General features: G+C 38.7%; 1 protein-coding gene across 1 annotated transcript in view; it reads right to left on the bottom strand.

Annotated features, from left to right (window-relative positions):
- LPAR1 (lysophosphatidic acid receptor 1) overlaps nucleotides 1-20,373 on the bottom strand; it is a 279,363-nt gene that overhangs the window by 84,045 nt on the left and 174,945 nt on the right. The window contains exon 6 of the mRNA XM_053204809.1: nucleotides 4,629-4,869. The gene's annotated coding sequence lies outside the window, so the exon portion shown is untranslated. The remainder of the gene's footprint in view (nucleotides 1-4,628; nucleotides 4,870-20,373) is intronic.

The following is a 20,373-nucleotide window of genomic DNA, read 5'->3' as shown; positions in this document are numbered from 1 at the left end:
CGAATCTGAGCAGATGAAAACATTTAGCAGTAGTAACATCAGAAAGATGACATTGCACCCACTGAAACAAAAGCAGGATACTTAGAAACTGCTAATTCAAAATGCAGTAGTAGAAGGATTGGAATATCAAGAAACCTGCTCAAAATGTAGAGCAAAAAACAAAGGAAAAGAGAACAGTAAGAAGGAAAATGGTAGAGGAGCAGCCCAGGAGATCCAAAGGCTAAATCGAAAGCAATTCCAGAATGAAAGAATAAAGGAAACAGGGTGGGGAGGGGTGGGGGAGGGGAGGGTCACATACCTGGAAACATTACCTAAAGTAGAAAGTCTTAAGTTTGTTGACTGTTAGGGTCTACTGAGTGCCTGCCTATCTGCCCACCTGATTTTAATACGCCCACATTAAGCACACCATCATGGAAACTTTTTAAACAGTAGGGATAGAAAAAAAATCCTGTGACCAATCAGAAATGGGGGGGGGGGGTAAGGGGGAGGGTTGGTGAGGGAGGCTCATAAACAAAGAATTAGGGATCAGAAAGTCTTTGGACTTCTCAACAGCAACCAGGAAGCTAGAAGACAATGAGGCAAGTGATTTACAACCTCCAATTCTATTGGAGGATGTTCTTTGGCAAAACAGGGAGGAAAATGAGAAAAAGAAAGGCATGTAATACAGGAATAGGAGTGTAAAACAAAAGGAATTTCTGGCATAAATGGATGACAGGTAATAGGACTCAAAAAGCAGCCTTGATGGAATAACTGTCCAACCTGGATCTATTGAGAGGAGACTTCTAGAACTGACAGTTTAGGACTGAATGAGTACACAGAATGCTAAGCACACAGAAGACTAAGTAAATATAAAAAGAATGATTAAAACTTTTTTCCTCTTGTAAGAATTTGCAGAAGAGGAAAAAGGACTCTTTTTCTAAAATTCTAGATGGCTCGACTATTAACATTAACAAGGTCATGATGGCATTAACACTGAGTAGTGGCCTAATCAAAATCACGACCTAACTATATTAGGATGGAGAGGTATAGATGGGAATATGTGTAAGGCACATCTTCCACGTGGGATATATATAAGTATTTAAAACTAATATGTCAAAAAGTAGAAGTAAAAAATCTCAGAGGTGCAATGCAAATACTGAACAAAGTAACTAAAACAATTAAAAATGCTAGCTATGGCAAGGGTACAATGGTAGGGAGAAAGGAATTCCTTTTCTTGAGCAAGCCTCATACAGCTGCTTGACACTTTACATCACAAACATGTAAAACTTTAGGGGCACCTGGGTGGCTCGGTCAGTTAAGTGTCCAACTCTTGATTACGGCTCAGGTCATGATCTCACAGTCATGGGATCAAGCCCTGCGTCAGGCTCTGCACTGACAGCACAGAGCCTGCTTGGGATTCTCTCACTCCCTCTTTCTCTCTCTGCCCCTGCCCCACTTATTCTCTGTGTTTCTCAAAATAAATAAACATTAAAAAAAAAAAAATGCAACCATGTGTAACTTTAAAAAATAAAAGCAAAAAAAATAAGAAGAAGAAAAATAACATCACCGCTGACACTGTAAGTTTAAAACTACAGCAGGCAGAAATGCCACTACAGAAAATCAAGTTGACGCCATGGAAGATGAGCTTGAGAAAAATCACACGCACTTATAATAATAGAATTTACTAGACTCCTTAGATGTTATGGCTAGGGAGCACTGAAAGTAGAGATTCAATTTAAGGATAACTGGTATATCTCAGAAGGACAAATGGCACAACAGTGATTTCACAATAAAAGCAAACTTTTCTTAAAAGATGTTAAATTCGTAGACTTAAAGAGCTCACCACAAAAAAACAGATGAGACGGACTAAATCAAAATTTAAAACTTCTGTGCAAAGGACACAAACAAAAAGTAACAATACAGGGACGCCTGGGTGGCTCAGTTGGTTAAGCTTCTGACTTTGGCCCAGGTCATGATCTCACGGTTTGTGAGTTCGAGCTCCGTGTTGGGCTCTGTGCTAACATCACAGAGCCTGCTTCAGATCTGCTGTCTCCTTCGCTCTCTGCCCCTCCCCCACTAACACTCTCTCAAAAATAAACATTAAAAAAAAAAAAAGTAAAAATACAATCCACGGAATGGGAGAAAATATTGCAAATCCTAAATCTAAAAGGGAGTTAATATCCAGAATACATAAAGAACTCCTACAACTCAACAAAAAAAATCCAACAACCCAATTAAAACATGAATAAAAAACTTGAACATTTCTCCATATACAAATGGCCAAAAGACACAGGCCAATACAGTCAACATCTGAATAATGAGGGAAAGCAAATCAAAACTACAAGTACCACCTCACATCCGTTAGAATGACTGCTACCAAAACAGCAGAAAATAAGTATTAGCAGGGATGTGAAGAAATTGGAGCCTTTATTTTACTGCTGATGATACTGTATGTGCTGCTGGTAAAATGGCTCAGCTCAGGATGGTGGTTCCTCAAAAAGTTAAACATGGAATTCTCATATGACCCAGCAATTCCACTTCTGGATATATAACCAAAAGTTGAGGGCGTCCAGGAAGTTCAGTCAGTTGAGTGTCTGACTCCAGCTCAGGTCATGATCATGCGGTTTGTGAGTTCAAGCCCCCCATCGGGCTTGCTGCTGTTAGTGCAGAGCTCTCTTCAGATCCTCTGTCCCTCTCTCTCTGCCCCTTCCCCACTTGTGCTCTCTCAAAAATCAATAAAACATTAAAAAAAAAAAAAGGAATCAGGGCACCTGGGTGGCTCAGTCGGTTAAGTGTCCAACTTTAGCATAGGTCATGATCTCGTGGTCCGTGAGTTCAAGCCCCGCATCAGGCTCTGTGCTGACAGCTCAGAGTCTGGAGCCTGCTTTGGATTCTGTGTGTGTGTCTCTCTCTCTCTGCCCCTTTCCTGCTCATGCACTGTCTCTCTCTTTCTCAAAAATAAATAAACATTTAAAAAATCAGGGCACCTGGGTGGCTCAGTCAGTTGGGCATCCGACTTTGGCTCAGGTCATGATCTCGCAGTCCGTGAGTTTGAGCCCCACGTTGGGCTCTGTGCTGACAGCTCAGAGCCTGAATGAAGCCTGCTTTGGATTCTGTGTCTCCCTCTATCTCTGCCCCTCCCCTGCTCATGCTTTGTCTCTCTCTGTCTCAAAAGTAAATAAAAACATTAAAAAAAATTTTTTTTAAATAAAAAAAAAGAATTGAAAACAGGTTCTTAAAGAGATACTGGTTCACCCATGTTCGTAGCAACATTATTCACAATAGCCAAAAAGTGGAAGCAACTCAAGGATCCATCAACAAGTGAATGGATGAACAGTGTAGTATAGAAATACCATGGCATAGTATTCAGCCTTAAAAAAGAAGAAAATTCTGACACATATTACAACATGGATAAACCTTAAGGGCATTATGCTAAGTGAAATAAGCCAGTAACAAAAAGACAAGTACTTTGTGATTCCACTTATATGAGACACCTAGAGTAGTCAAATTCATAGAGGGAAGGGTGGTTACCAGGGTCTAGGAGAGGAGGGAATGGGACTTGTTGTTTAACGGGTACTGAGTTTCAGTTTTGCAAGATGAAAAGAGTTCTGGAGATCTGTCAACAATGTGAATATACTTAAACACTACCTAAACTTGAAAATGGTTAAGATAGTAAATTTTATGTTATATATATAGGTGACCACAATTAAAAAGAGAGGGGGGGGAAGAGCTCACCACATTCCAGGAAAAATATGAAGTGCGTTACCTACAATCAAAACACAAGTTTGTTAAGTTAGTAGACTGCAAGAGTTAAAAGAATTCCCATTTAAAAAAAAAATCCAATTGATGAAAAAGAATCAAATCACAGGGGGGAACAAATGGACTGGACGTAGCCACCCATTGGTGGCTCACCTTCTCTTGTGACCCACCCTGGCCACAAGAGAAGACAAGATGGTAGCAACTTTCATGATTTTGTCAGAAATATAGGATGACTCAAAAAGCATGCGTTCACCCAAACCATCATTTATTTGCAACAGCAAGAACAAGGCACTCTTATTCAATATAATCAGGATCTATTTCACCCTGAAAAATCCACTTGATGACATAATGCAACTAATCATGTGAAACATCAAAATAATGTGCTCAGGAGAGTCAGCATAAGCGGTGTCCGTGTCAACACAGAATACCTGTGGCCATAACAGGACCAAAAAAAAAAAATGGAGTTATTAAAACTATCAAAAGAAAAGCTACATAATTGAAATGCATATAAACTGGAATGAATGTAAACTGAAATGCATATAAACCATAATAAGAAACTCCAGAAAATCATAAGAAAAAGGAAAACATTCTTCACCTTTTGAGAGTCAATCAATACTGTCTTATTTCTAAAGTCAATAAAAGGAGAATTTCAGCCTCCAAAAGCCTATAAAGGGTGCCTATGGGGCCATGCTATGTTTTTTATCTGAACTTTCTATCCTTACCACTGCTTCCCATAAAACCAGTGAGGCAAATGGTCCAGCTAGGACGAAGAAAGCTGTGATCACTCTCAGTCCATCTGCTTCGCATGCAGAGTTAGAACAAAGAAATCAGAAAAGCACTTGAGAAACCAAATCATTTCCTCATGTTTTGTTTTAAAATACCATCTCTACCTGTGGCAGCAGAAACTCTCCTCTCCTCTTCAAAGTATCAGGCCCAAGATCTTGCTTCAATATATTCACTGAAGACAATATATTTCGTGTTCTGAAGTCTTTTCCTACATATAGGATCAGTTTTTCCATTTGCTTCTCCAGCTTTTCAATCAGACCTTTCATTCTACATTTGGCCTAAAAGTCTATCATTCTTTCCATATGGCACTCAGCTGACGCATTCCAAGGAAGGAATACACGCTGCCTGCAGGAGGAGAAACAAAAGCATCACAATCGCCCTATTTTACATGGATCTTATCAGTTCAGAGTGCAGTATTCTACAGATTGAAGAGACTGGCCCAAAATTATTTTAAAAAAACACACCGTGCTGATTTCAAATGCTATATAGTGGCATACAGTTTTCACTTGTGAACAGTGTTCTTGACTGGGAGGGACACTATCCTGAAATGTGTCAAAAGAACCAGGAATTGTTAGAACACAATTGGCAGAAAAATCTCAGAATCGTTGTCACTACTAAGGCGAGAGATGTGTTGGCCATACTCTGTATATAGTCTCAAACTCAAGCTAGTTTGTGTCCTATTCTTGGAAAAGGGGGAAGGGGGGTAGTTTAGTAATAGTGGATCAGGAATGGGCTAGAATTACAGACTTCAGAGTTAGAGAAAAATGGTAAGCGAGTGTGTTCAATCACGAGAGAGCAGGGAGAAAAGAGATGGAAATGAAGGAAGAAAAGTCAACTAAAAAGACTAAGAAAATCCTCTTGAGAGGTAGGACAAATTTCTCTTTGGATAAGGGACAGACTTATTGCTACCCTGTTTCTTTCCACAGCCCAACGCCCACAATGTCTAAGCTCTTGGTCTTGCTATCTCACACCAGGACCCTCAGTCATTTGTATAGAACATCCACACTAGTGCAAAGACTAATGGGATTTAGGATCTGCATCCAAGGGAGGAAATACCCTGAAGCATAGCACAGATAAATTTTACTGAGGAATGTTTCAGGAGAGAGCCTCTGCGCCAAGCTGGAGTATTCACAGTATGTAAGTTTCAAGACAAGGAGAATTACAACCTCTATAACCAAGCCTCGGGCCAAGCTGGACTCCACCAAATACAGCCAATGGAGGAGACAGAAGATATTTTCTTCTAAGAGCGAGTGCATGTTTCTAAAATCAGAATTCCCAAATGGCTTAGAAGGAATGGGAGCATACATATTCATATTAGTAGAGGTGAGGGGAAGGGAAAAAGGGAAGAAAAGAGAGTAAATCGGAGAGGGGGCAAAGTATCCAAATAGCTGGCCAGAATATACAAGTCTATGGCTATGATAAGAAAAGTGATTCCGCCCAGAATAACAGTTTGTAACAGCAAAAGTTACTGTCAATGGGGGCATCTAGGAATTTATACCGTGTAAAGAATTAATACTAAGGGCAAAGATTTTGCTACAAGGATACTTAATGGACTATCATATACGAATGGCAAATTTCAGAAACAATCTAAGCACTCAGTACTACAATACTTGCCAATCGAGTTATGAAAACAATGTTTACATACGATTTAATTTTATATGATAAAAATGTATACAATTTTTATACCATAAAAATTAAATTGTATTGAAATTATATATCTATATATCCCCCCATTTTGAAAAGCATACAAAGATAATACATATATATTTATTAAGCCCTGAGGTGGTACTGATCACTCAGAATATCCTGTTTTGCCAGAAAATAAGACAGCACTCAAAGAATTATGGGCACATGTTAAAAGAACAAGGAAATTTGCTTGAAGGGCACCCTCCCGACCCAAAATAAAAATTTTAAGCTTCAAAATAAATGACAATAGCAGATTTATAACCCTTTAAAGGTTAAATTTATAACCTTTTAAATAAAATAGAAATCCATGAGTTCATTTTAATATAAATAAACTAATAGAGGTTTGGCAAGAAATGAGATATTGACATAGACCCAAATACTTTCCCACAAGATTCTCATTAATTACAAAGGCAAATCCGTAACTTTGTAGTGGAGAAGTCTGGAAGACACCACCTTAATCAAGTCATCAAAGTGAACATCACGGGAAATTGAAATAAATTGACATGTGCCACCTGACAGGACCCAATAAGAAGAACACAGCATCACTTCTGTGACACTCCTGTCAAAGTTTCAAAATCTGAACCTAATCAGAAGGATACACAGGTTCAACCCAACCCGAGCGACATGCTACAAAATAACTTTCCTATAACCTCTAAAAGATCAGGTCACAAAAGGGGGAAAAACACTGAGAAACTGTTCCATGTTAAAGGACACGAAAAAGAGACATGAGAAACTAATACAACCCAAGATTCAGGATTGGATCCTTTGCTTTAAAGGATCTTATTGAGACAACCTGGGGAAAATTCGGAGCGATCTGAAAATTAGCTGGCATATAATGACAATGATGATGTTCGTTTCCTAATTTTGATGGTGGTTTTGTGACTACGTGAAGAACATCTTTGTATGCAGGGAAATATAAAGTATTTGTGGTGTTAAGGCATCATGTCAGCAATTCACTCTTAACTGACTCAGTGAGATAAAAGTTCCCTTCGTACTTCTGTACTCTATTTGCAACTTTTCTGTAAGTCTGAAAGGGGGGTGGGGGGGAAGCAGGGGTAGCAGAAGCCCCACCATAGAAAAGAAAATGTGTCTAATTGGAAGGAAGTGTTCCTGTGTCACCGTTTAACATACAAATAGACATGCCCGAGAAGAAATTGAATTTTTCAAAATTTAATCTGGTCAGGAGTCATTGTTACAAATTACATGACTACCCCAGACACACATGCGCCTGATTTTAGAGAAGACAGGAAAAGACGTCTCAGACAAATGGCTGAGTAGAAGAGGCACGTTGCCAAAAGTCAAATAGGTCTTTTGAAAAAGGAGAAGTCTGGACCACAGCAAACAGTGCAGGCAGCATCATACGACCAAGGTTTGCTTTATTTTCAAAGCGAAAGATGTTACAGTATCAAAGAAATACATTTACATGCAACACAAAGAAACAGGCAGATATCCCAGCAATGTGGCCTTAAGACGTCTTCTGTGTCCAGGATATAGGGAAAATGTGACAAGGGACCACGTTCTTTGAAGATGGTGGATTATGAAATTTCTTCTGCCTACCAGCAAGAATAATCGCTTCCAGATGCTGTTTGGCCCACAACGTGCTATTCAAAAATACGAACGTGTTATTTATTTTCGAATTTCCAAGAGCCAAATAAGAAACCTAGTTTCCTTCACTAATTTCTAATTAAACTGGAGGTAAGTTACCTTTGGGGAAAAGGAAGAAAAAAAAACAAAACAACCCTGTACGTCCTAAGTCTAGACTTAGACATCCTGCCCAAAGTTTTGAGGAGGGGAAAAAAATAAAGGCCGTTGAATACAATACTAGTTATCTACTTTGCCATGGGAAAAATGAGGCGCTTAATTTAATTTCCTTTCCTGCTCTCCACATACACCACTTTCCCTCAGCGAAGTCCCTCCTGGCAATATCTCTTTAAAACAGACTTCTTTAGAACAGTAAGTATAGAGGGAAACCTCGAGAACACTGCTATTGTGCTACAGCATGAATTATTCCCAGCTGGGCTGAGGATATGTAAATACCTTCCTTTCCTGAGAATTCACGAAGGTGTTTCTGCCAATTTGAGAGGTCAGTGAGGAAACGCTGGCCTCGTTCATTAATACAATTTTATGAGTAACATTTCAAATATTATCATCTCTGTTGAAGAAATCAGGAATGTGAAGCAAAGGGAATTAAATGGTCCTGCTCAGTTCACAATGATTTAGTAACTATGAAAACAAACAAACAAAAAAGGGCCCCTCCCTAACTTACATGAATGGTAGTCTAACTCTTGTCCTTTTATGAAAGGGTTTTAAATGTGACAGTGGGTATCTTTAAAAAAGTATTTGTGAAGCTGTTTATCACGAAAGCAGCAGAAAATGGAAAGGAAAAGAAGCCTTTTTCATAAACTGCAACGAGATAATAAAACCACAAAGTAGCCGCAAAACCCCAATGCCTGAGATGTGACCTAAAAACCAGCTGGAGACCTAAAAACAGCTGTGAGATACCACTTGAAAGACTTCTGACCATCTAACCATCAGTCTGAAAAATGCTGTCCTACTTGTCCAGAAACATCACAGGGGGAAATCCAAATATGTAAAGAATGGAGAGTGTCATTCAGAAAAAGTCTCATTAATGTAGAAAGGTATTGTATGGCTAGGCCAAAGAGAAGAGAAAGCAGCATAAAATTTAAAAGAGAATTCTGGTATAAAAGGAAGCAGAAAAAGAAAAACAGTGTTGCTAAACTGATGTTACCTGAAAAATCTGGGAGAAGGAAAAACAACCAACCAGACTGCAGTTTCTACCTGACCAAGAATTTCCTGGGGCTTAAAAAGGAAGGAGTGTGCTGTAGGGCCGGGGTTAGTGTGGTTGCTGTTTTCAGCCAAGTCATGGAGATAAAATAAGCAGGCATATCTATAAATCCTTTGTGTTCCAAGATTTCTTCATTTTACCCTACTGTGGTTCTGGGCTCCCGGAAACTGAGTGTGGTGTGCTCAGTCCACGGCAAAGGAGCGGCTCCAGAGGGAAGAGGAAACCTCTCTCAAGAGCCATCCCTGTTTGAGTGGTGGCTGTGGAGGCGACCGGGATGACAAGCAAGGACTCTTCTCCTGCTGGGGCCTGATGGTTTCGTTTTGGAGCCTGATCTCAGATCCATGTTACATGAACTCCTCTCAGCTGGAGTCTGTAGCACCACACTGATTTCTTTTGGCCCCAATCCTGCATTGCAGCTGTTTGTACTTATTTGAGGTATGGTGTATTTTGAAACAAAATGAACCAGATTTCCCCTACTGCCTATGTCAGTGCCTGGTAATGGAAAACATTAACTCTTCTACAACCAGGATACTGACAATTGTAGTACACCCACTATATGCAGGAAAATACAAAGGAGACAGGGACCCAGAGCTGGGAGAGGTTCTCCAGATGAGCTTATTTCAAAGCAAAGGGCAGATATTCCATCACTTACACAGTTTCTGGACCCTATCCATCTCCAAACGAGTTTCATCCAGCTTGCAGAAGGTTCTATAAGAACAGGAGTCATAAGTTTGAATGATTATATGCCAACAAATTGGACAATCTAGAAGAGACAGATGTATTCCTAGAAACATACAACCTACCAAGATGGAATCATAAAGAAATAGAAAATTTGAGCAGACCCAACAGGAGCAAGGAAATAGCAACAGTAATCAAAAACCTCCCTACAAAGAAAAGGCCAGGACTAAATAGTTTTGCTGGTGAATTCTACCAAACACTGAGAAAAGAATAAATGCCAATCCTTCCCAAACACTTCCAGAAAAACTGTACTCCCAAACTCATCTTACAAGGCCAACATTACCCAGATACCAAAGCCATGTAAGGACACTACAAAAGCACATAAGACAATATCCCTGATAAACACAGGTGAAAAAATTCTCAAAATTTTAGCAAACCCAATTCAACAGCACATTAAAAGGATCATACACCATGATCAAGTGGGATTTAACAGTGGGATGCAAGGAGGGTTCAATGTCCACAAATCAGTAAGCATGATACAACCACATTTATAAAGGATAAAAATGATCCTCTCAACAGATGCAGAAAAAACATTTGACAAAATCTACATCTGTTCATAAGAAAAACTCTCAACAAATTGGGAATAGAAAGAACACACCTCAAAATAATAAAGTCCACATATGACAAACCCACAACTAACATTATTATGCTTGACAATGAAAGGTTGAAAGCTTCCTCACTAAGATAAGGAAAAGGCAAGGATGCCCACTCTCACCACTCCTATGTATAGTACTGGAAGTTCTAATTAAGGCAATTAGGCAAAAAGACAAAAGGCATCCAAGTCAGAAAGGAAGGAAAGTTGTCTCTATTTGCAGATGATGTAAACTTATACACAGAAAATCTGAACGACTCCACCAAAAATCTGTTAGAATAAATTCAGTAAAGTTGCAGGATATAAAATGAGTAAACAAAAATCGTTTGTCTCTACATATGAACAACCAACTACCTCAAAAAAACAAAGAAAACAACCCCATTTATAATGGCATCAAAAACAACAAAATGCTTAAGAATTATTATTTGACGAAGGCAGCAAATACATGCTGAAAATTAGAAGACTGGTGAAAAAAACTGGAAGACACAAATTAAAGATATCCTGTGTTTGAGGATAAGGATAAATATTATTAAAATGTCCACACTACCAAAAGCCATCTAACAATTCAACGCATTCTCTACCAATATGACTATAGCATTTTTCATAGCAATAGAAAAAAATTCTAAAATTCATATGGAACCACAAAAGACCCAAATAGCCATAGCAGTCCTGAGAAAGAACAATAAACAGAGGCACACAATTCCTGATTTCAAACTTTATTATAAGCTGCAGTAATCAAAATAATATCCTTTTAACATAAAAACAAACACATAAGCAACTGACACAGAACTAAGGCTTGAGAAATAAGACCACAATTAATGATTAATTATGATCAGTTAATATACAACAAGGAATCTAAGAATACACAGTGGGAGCAAGGATAGTCTTTTCAACTAAGAAATTTGATGCTAAGAAATTTGGACATCCACATACAAAAATAAGAATAAAACTGTACCCGTCTTACACTACTCACAAAAATTAACTCAAAATGAATTAGAGACTTAAATAGAAGACAAAACTGTAAAAGCACTAGACAAAAAAAACATAAGGGAAAAGCTCCTTGAAATTGGTCTTGGCAACAAATTTTTGGATATGATACCAAAAGCACAAACAATAAAAGCAAAAATAAACAAGTGGGACTACCTCAAACTAAGAAATCACTGCACAGCAAAAGAAACAAGCAGCAAAATGAAAAGGCACCTACAGAAAAATAATTGGAAAGCATACATCTGGTAAGGGAATAATATCTAAAATATATAAGGAACTCATACAACTCAATGACAAAACAAAAAATGTGATTTTAAAAACAGGACTTGAAAAAAAAAAGGACTTGAATAGACATTTTTCCAAAGACACACAAATGGCCAATGAATACCTGAAAACATGCTCAACAGCACTCATCATCAGGGAAATGCAGATCAAAACCACAATGAGATACCACCTCATGCCTACAGAATGGTTATTATCAGAAAGACAAGAGGCAGTGGAGAAAAAGGAACCCTCATGCACTCTTGGTGGGAATATAAATTGGTACAGTCACTGTGGAAAACAGTATGGAGGTTACTCAATTAAAAATAGAAATGCCATATGATCTAGCAATACCACTTCAGGGCTTATATCTAAAGGAAATAAAATCACTATCTCAGAGAAATATATGCACTGCCATTTTTATGGCAACATTAACAATAGCCAAGACATGGAAACAACCTAACTATCCATGGACAGACGAAAGGCTAAAGGAAATGTGCTGTATATATGTACAATGGCATATTATTCAGCCATAAAAAGGGGAAATCCTGCCTTTGGTGACACTGATAGACCCTGAAGGCATTATACTAAGTGATATATGTCAGACAGGGAAAGACAAATATTGTATGCCCTCACTTACATGTAAAATCTAAAACAGTGAACTCATAGAAATAGTGAGGTGAATGGGGGTTGCCAGGGCCAGAGAGTGAGGGAAATGGGAAGGTGTAGGTCAAAGGCTACAAAATTCCAACTATAAAATGACTAAGCTCTGGAGATCTGTACAGAGAACTATAACTAACATTCTGTATTATATACTTGAAAGTCATTAAGAGAGTGGATCTTTTTTTTTTTAATTTTTTTAATGTTTATTTATTTTTGAGACAGAGAGAGCATGAACAGGGGAGGGTCAGAGAGAGAGGGAGACCCAGAATCTGAAGCAGGCTCCAGGCTCTGAGCTGTCAGCACAGAGCCCGACGCGGGGCTCGAACTCACAGACCGTGAGGTCATGACCTGAGCCGAAGTTGGACGCTTAACCGACTGAGCCACCCAGGCGCCCCAAGAGAGTGGATCTTAAATGTTATGACTACCAAAAACAAAAAAAGGTAATTATGTGAGATAATGGTTATGTTAACTAACCTTATTATGGTAATCATTTTTCAACATAAAGTTGCAAATCATTATGTTGTACATCCTAAACTTAGATAACGTTATAGGTTGATAATAGCTCAATAAAGCTGGGGCATCAGGGCACCTGGGTGGCTCAGTCGGTTAAGTGTCCAACTCTTGATTCTGGCTCAGGTCATGATCTCACGGTTGGTGGGATGGAACCCCACGTCGGGCTCTGTGCTGACAGTATGGAGCCTGCTTGGGATTCTCTCTCTTTCTCTCTCTCTCTCTCTCTCTCTCTCTCTCTCTCGATAAATAAATAAATTTTAAATATATATTTTTTAAAAAATAAGTCAGAGAAAGACAAATATGATTTCATTCACATGTAGAATTTAGGAAACAAATGAGAAAAAGGGAGAGAGAGACAAATCAGTAAACAGGCTCCTAACTATAGAAAACAAGCTAGTCACCAAAGGGGAGGCAGGTAGGGGAGTAAGTGACCTAGGTGGAGAGGATTAAGAGTACACTTACCACGATGACCACCGAGTTATGCAGAGAATTGCTGAATCACTATATTGTACACCCGAAACTAATACCACAATGTATGTTAACTATACCGGAATTAAAATTTGAAACTTAATAAAAAATAAATAAAATTGTTTTTAAAAATCCATGGTTCTCAGAGGGCTGAGAATCTTAAGCCCGGAACATACACAAGAATGAACACCTCTCCTCACCCCTAACCAGAGCTTTTTAGTAGACTCCGGTCACCTAAATTTTTAAAGTCCTCTTAAGTAATTCTGAAGTAAATCTCTGATTACAAGCCACTGTCTTAAATCAGAGTTCTATAAAGACATTTGTCTTTATAGACAATGCATTATATTCTACATGTATACTACTGAGCGATCTAATATGATACAAGGTGAGAGCAGAGGTTCCCAAAGCAGGCTTTGCCACAGAACATAAAAACACTGATTCCTGGGCCCTACCTGAGGCTTACTGAATCAGATTCTGTGTGGATGTGAACCAAGAATCCGTATTTTAACAAGTGCCTAAAGTGAGCCTAGGTTGAAAGCCAGATGTGTCAACCACTGTATTAGACTAGTGGTTCTCAAACTACATATGCAACATTCAGATTTCATTGGAGGGTTTGTTCAAACACCAGATGGCTGAGCACCAACCTACTGAGTTTCTTATTCAGCAGGTCTGGGATGGGGCAACGATTTGCACTTAGTAACACGTTCTCAAGTGATGCTGGTGGGGCTGCACCAGGGACTCCACTTTGAGAATCACTCACTGAACTGTTCTTTTAATATATTAGTTACCTCAACGGGTCTTTGATACAACTAGAAAGTAGATAACTTAGGACTCCAGTCTCTGGTAAACCAGTGTCTGAAGTATAAGTGTTCAGAGCTATTGATTAAAAAAACAGGCTCATGATACTAGGCATAAAAAGCAAATTTGGTCTTTTCTTTAAAAAACATAAAATAAGTTACACTGTAATCCAAACTGAGGACTACTTGCCAGCATTACCTTGATTCCAAAATCAAACAAAGACCCACTAAAAAGGAGAATTACAGGCAAATATCCCTGATGAACATAGATGCAAAAATTCTCAACAAGATATTAGCAAATTCAATCCAACAGTACATGAAAAGAATTATTCACCATGATCAAGTGGGATTTATTCCTGGGCTCCAGTATTTACAAATTTTATTCCTGGGTTCAATATTTACAAATCAGTCAATGTGATACACCACATTAATAAAAGAAAGGATAAGAACCATATGATCTTGTCAATGAATGCAAAAAAAAGCATTTGACAAAACACAGAATGCATTCTTGATATAAAAAAAAAAAACAAACCCTCAACAAAGTAAGGATAGATGGAACATCATAAAGGTCATATATGAAAGAACCAAAGCTAATATCATCCTTAATGGAGAAAAACTGAGAGCCTTTCCCCTATTCATTCCCCAGGAATAAGACAAGGATGTCCACTCTCACCATTACTATTTAGCACAGTACTGGAAGTCTTAGCCTCAGCAATCAGACAACAAAAAGAAATAAAAGGTATGCAAACTGGCAAGGAAGAAATCAAACTTCCACTATTTGCAGATGACAAGATATGTAGAAAATCGGAAAGACTCCACCAAAAAATTGCCAGAATACATGAATTCAGCAAAGTTGCAGAATATAAAAACAATGTGCAGAAATCTGATGCTTTTCTATACACAAATGACGAAGCAGCAGAAAAAGAAATCAATGAATCACTCCCCAAAACAGTAAGATACCTGGGAATAAACCTAACTAAACAGGTAAAAGATCTATACTCTGAAAACTATAGTACACTTATGAAAGAAATTGAAGAGGACACAAAGAAATGGAAAAGCATTCCATCCTTGTGGATTGGAAGAAAAAACATTGTTAAAATATCTATACTACCCAAAGCAATCTACACGTTTAATGCACTCCTATCAAATACCACCAACATTTTTCACAAAGGTAGAACAAACAATCCTAAAATAAGTATGGAACCACAAAAGACCCAGTAATAGCCAAATAAATCCTTCAAAAAAAAAAAAAAAAGGCAAAGCTGGAGGCATCACAATTCCAGATTTCAAGCTATATTACAAAGCTGCAGTCATCAAGACAGTATGATACCAGCACAATTACAGACACCTAGGTCAATGGAACAGAACAGAAAATCCAGAAATGGATCCACAACTATATAGTGAACTAACCTTCAACAAAGAAGGAAAGAATATCCAATGGAAAAAAGATGGTCTTTTCAACAAATGGTGTTGGGAAAACTGGATGGCAGCATGCAGAAGAATGAAACTGGACCACTTTCTTACATCATACACAAAACTAAACTCAAAATGAATGAAAGACCTCAATGTGAGACAGAAAACCATCAAAATCCTACAGGAGAAGACAGGCAACAACCTCTGACCTCAGCTGCAGCAACTTCTTACTAAGACACATCACTGAAGGCAAGGGAAGCAAAAGCAAGCATGAACCACTGGGACCCCACCATGGTAAAAAGCTTCTGCACTGCAAAGGAAACAATCAGCAAAACTAAAATGCAACTGAAAGAATGGGAGAGGATATCTGCAAATGACATATCGAATAAAGGTTTAGTATCTAAAATCTATAAAGAACTTATCAAACTCAACACCCAAAAGAGAAATAACCCAGTTAAGAAATGGACAGAAGACATGAATAGACACTTTCCAAAGAAGACATCCAGATGGTTAACAGACACATGAAAAGATGCTCAACATCACTCATCATCTGGGAAATACAAATCAAAACCACAATTAGATACCACCTCACACCTGTCAGAATGGCTAAAATTAACAACATAAGAAAGGACAGGTGTTTGTGAAGATATGGAGAAAGGGGAACCCTTTTTCACTGTTGGTGGGAATGCAAACTGGTGTAGTCACTCTGGAGAACAATATGGAGGTTCCTCAAGAAACTAAAAATAGAACTACTCTATGATCCAGCAATTGCACTATTAGGTATTTACACAAAGGATACAAAAATACAGACTTGAAGGGGTACATACACCCCAGTGTTTATAGCAGCATTATCAACAACAGCCAAACTATGGAGAGAGCCCAAATGTTCATCGACTAATGAATGGATAAAGAAGATGTGGTTATATTGGGGCACCTGGGTGGCTCAGTCAGTTAAGCGTCTGACTCTTGATTTTGGCTCAGGTCATGATATCACAGTTTGTGGGTTCGAGCCCTGCATTGGGCTCCTCGCTGCCGGTGAGGAGCCTGCTTGGGATTCTGTCTCCCTCTTGCTCTGCCCCTCCCCTTCTCACTATCTCTCTCTCAAAATAAATAAATAAACATTAAAAAAAAAGAAGAAGATGTGGTTATATATCTACAATGGAATATTACTCAGCCATCAAAAAGAATGAAATCGTGCCATTTGCAATGTGGAAGGAACTAGAATGTATTATCCTAAGTGAGATAAGTCAATCAGAGAAAGACAAATATATTATTTCACTCATATGTGAGATTTAAGAAACAAAGCAGATGAACACATGGGAAGGGAAGGAAAAAAAAGGGAAGAGAGGGGATACAAACCACAAGAGACCCTTAATAATAGAGAACAAACTATGGGTTGTAGGAGGGAGTGGGTGGGGGATGAACTAGATGGGTGATGTGCTAAAGACAGCACTTGTGATGAATCACTGAATTCTACTCCTGAAACCAGTATCACTCTGTATGTGAACTAAAATTTAAATTTACAAAAGGGGGAAAAAATGAAGACTACTTTACCTATTCAATTATGAGGACTTCCAGAAATTTTCTTAGGAAGAACCTTTTGAATTATTTCAATAAAGACTAATTGAAACTCCACAGACCACTGATGAAAAGATCTGAGTGCAGGTGTTACCATTTACAAATCCTGAACATTAACAAAACATACTCAGTGAAGCTGCTAAGAACGTGTTATTTTTGAGGACTCAATCCCAGTGTGTGTCCACAAGAATAAGAGAGCTAAAAATGTACACACCACACCATTATATGAATTGACCTGTGGAATAAAGCAATTTAATGCTGTCCATCTGAATGGTGAAAGGTGCATGCCAAAACCAACAGCTTTCACATGGACAAAGTCAACAGCACACTCTCCTAAAAGGAAAGATCAGCCAACAGGTTTGAGGCTTCTTAAATTCATTTCCTGTTCATGAGCGTGAGACCTTACCATGGCTCCACTGTAAAGAAATATCTGGTTCATACAAAGGTTTTTAAGTTATTGATTATAAATTTTTTAAAAAGGCAGAGGGATGTGGACACAGATAGGTTTTATATCACTTGGAAATGGAATTTGATCTGTCAAAAGAAAATTCCTATATACTACATGCTTCTCAAGGTGGCTGTTATCCATCCTCTTAAACACTGAAGTCTAAAATCTTTGATATCGGTCAGTTCAACTCAAGAACCATTTCACTGGGATCAAAAGCTTTGGTTAAATCAATAAATTGTGCAAGTGGTCATAAACTGATTTCTGAATGAAGATGACATCAGCCCAAATTCCTTGATATGTCTCCACCCAATTTCCAGTTAAAATGCACATAAAGACAAGCAAAAATTCAACATGGCTCTGAAACCAAGGATAACAGCCTCCCATTAATAAAAATAATAATAATAATCCTGGGAGTGATATCTATTAAGTACAGTGAAGGTGGAGTAAGTTAAAAGCAGTCAACATCCAGTGAATGCTTTGCTGAAAAAGAACTAGAAGTGAGAAGGTTCAGACATCCTCCACTCTACCTCCTATTCCAGCACAAAGAGTGGGTTCCAAAGAGAACGGGGAACAGCCCTGTACTGTGCAGCTTTTCTTCCTGAAACAACCAGGTAGCAATCCATATTTCCCCTTTCTCCCATCACTTTTAATAATTCTAAGTCTGTGGAAAGAACTTTTTTCATAAGTCAGCGAGCACAATAAAGAATCTATTGGTAGGTTCATGGCCTCCTGAATGTGAGAGAACCCAAGGCTGTTCTAAAGAGATCTGGGTACAAGAAGAATTCTAACATGAAGAATCTCCTTATCTATTACTACACGTAGCCAAGTCTCTTAGTATTGATTTATAACTTGGGAAAGAATGGGCCCCACTTTGAGCGGGGAGACTTCTTTGCCGTATGGGGCCAGGATTTTCTTCCATTTCAGCAGTTAAGGGACAGAGCTTCTGGAGGTAATCACGGGAACCATCCTCGCCAATGGTGCCATTTGCTCACTGCAGAAGGGTGTGTGGCTAGGGGAGAGGCAAGGCTAGAGTCCACCAAGTCCCGAACCACTCACCCAACCATACTCTCATGCCTGAGCATGCAACTGTGCCTGCCCAAAAGGCAAAGCCTTTTGAATCCAGTGGAGCCGTACAGCTCATAACAGGGGATGATTTTAACTCCAAGGTCAGGGCCTGCACCGTCCGATATGATGGTCATGCGTCGTAATGGGGAGAAGTGCAAAAATAGAACATTTCCATCACTGCAAACATTTCTATCGGACAGTGCTGGCACGCTGTCCACAAGAATTGTGAAGTGGAAACAAGCTTTATTACTTTTTAATGAAAACTGAAGTAGGACTATTTTCTTCTACAAAATGTAGTCTCCAGAAAGTTCTGTCATTCTGGAGTCAGAATGAGATCTAGCTAGATCAAAGTATACATTAAGAATGTTAGTGATAAGCAGCTCATAATCCACTATTGCTGTTCACTGTCTTTCCTCATTTTTAATACATCAAAGTATTAATACATTAAAACATTAAAGTGAAGGCATGGAAATGCTGAGCTGTCCTAAGTAAATTCCTTAAAAAGAATCAGGCTCCAATTACAGATTCATCCACATTGCTCTGTTATGCTGTCCTTGTAAAATTCCCTTGAGAAATCAATTCTGAACTTCTAAGCCACCTCACTCTGCACGCCAAACAAGAAATCACTGTAATACTGGAGTATATGTTGTAGTTATTTTAAGGCAAAATAAATTTAATTTTACCAGACAATATTCATTGTATGTCGAAGCTAATCAAACAAAACCAGAACACTTTTCAGAAAGAACTTATCTCTAAAAATGAAGAAAAGTGTCACACAAAGGTAACTAACAACAGGAGAATAGTGAGAATAAATGCAAATCAATATCCATCAGCTTTTGAGAGCCAAATAGGTGAGCATTCTCTTATCCCTAATCAAAGTTAAATAAACCAGAGGATATAAAGCCATAAATACAGATAGGATTGTTCCTGCCAAGGCTAATAGAACAACACAATTAAAACTGTCAGTAAAAGAGGAATACAAAGGCCAGGCTCTAGAAATATTTGTCTACCCAAAGTCTAAACCACGAGGGGTGTGCGAATTCTCTTTAAAATATGGAAGTATTGGTGGGGGCGGGGTGAGCCTGGGTGGCTCAGTCAGTTAAACATCTGACTTTGGTTCAGGTCATGATCTCAAGGTTCGTGAGTTTGAGCCCCGTGTCAGGCTCTGTGCTGACAGCTCAGAGCCTGGAGCCTACTTCGGATTCTGTGTCTCCCTCTCTCTCTGCCCCTCCCCTGCTTATTCTCATTCTCATTCTCTCTCTGTCTCAAAAATAAACAAACATTAAAAAAATTTTAATATGGAGTGTTGGCTACAGGAAGCCCAATTTGCATACCTACATCAGGAACTCTGGAAATCCAAGTAGCTCATCAGGAGCCCATTTATAAGTGGAATCACCATGCCCCATGGAATCAATAGGAAAGTATTTAAACAACAGAAGTAGATTCTCAACAAAAAAAGGACAGACTATGGCTGCCGCAATCCGTAGAGTTTAGTGGGCAAGCCAGAATACTCCAAGATAGAAGAGAGTTCACAGCATACACTCACAGGTGCTTCTTCAGAAAAAGGCTGGCCCAAGCGAGAAAAACAGGATGGCACACAAGTCATCTAGAGCCTATCCTCTGGGCAAACCTAATACAAAATTTGCTTAGTGGGAAGTGCCGCTCATTGAATGTGAAGGCATCTCTGAGAATGCCTTAGAGTTTTCTACATGGAAGGAAAACTTCCTTCCGTTTCGGGGAGATGGAGTGACGTGAACTAGTATTTGGGATTCAGGGACTAAAAGTGGTGGCAGCAATCACAGAACAGGCAGAGTCACCCCAGTGTCCATGCAAA

This window comes from Acinonyx jubatus, chromosome D4 (genome assembly GCF_027475565.1).
Source record: "Acinonyx jubatus isolate Ajub_Pintada_27869175 chromosome D4, VMU_Ajub_asm_v1.0, whole genome shotgun sequence".
In the NCBI taxonomy this organism is placed as follows: Eukaryota; Metazoa; Chordata; class Mammalia; order Carnivora; family Felidae; genus Acinonyx; species Acinonyx jubatus.
The sequence above is the reverse complement of the archived record's forward strand: the minus strand, read 5'-3'. Positions and strand labels throughout refer to the sequence as shown.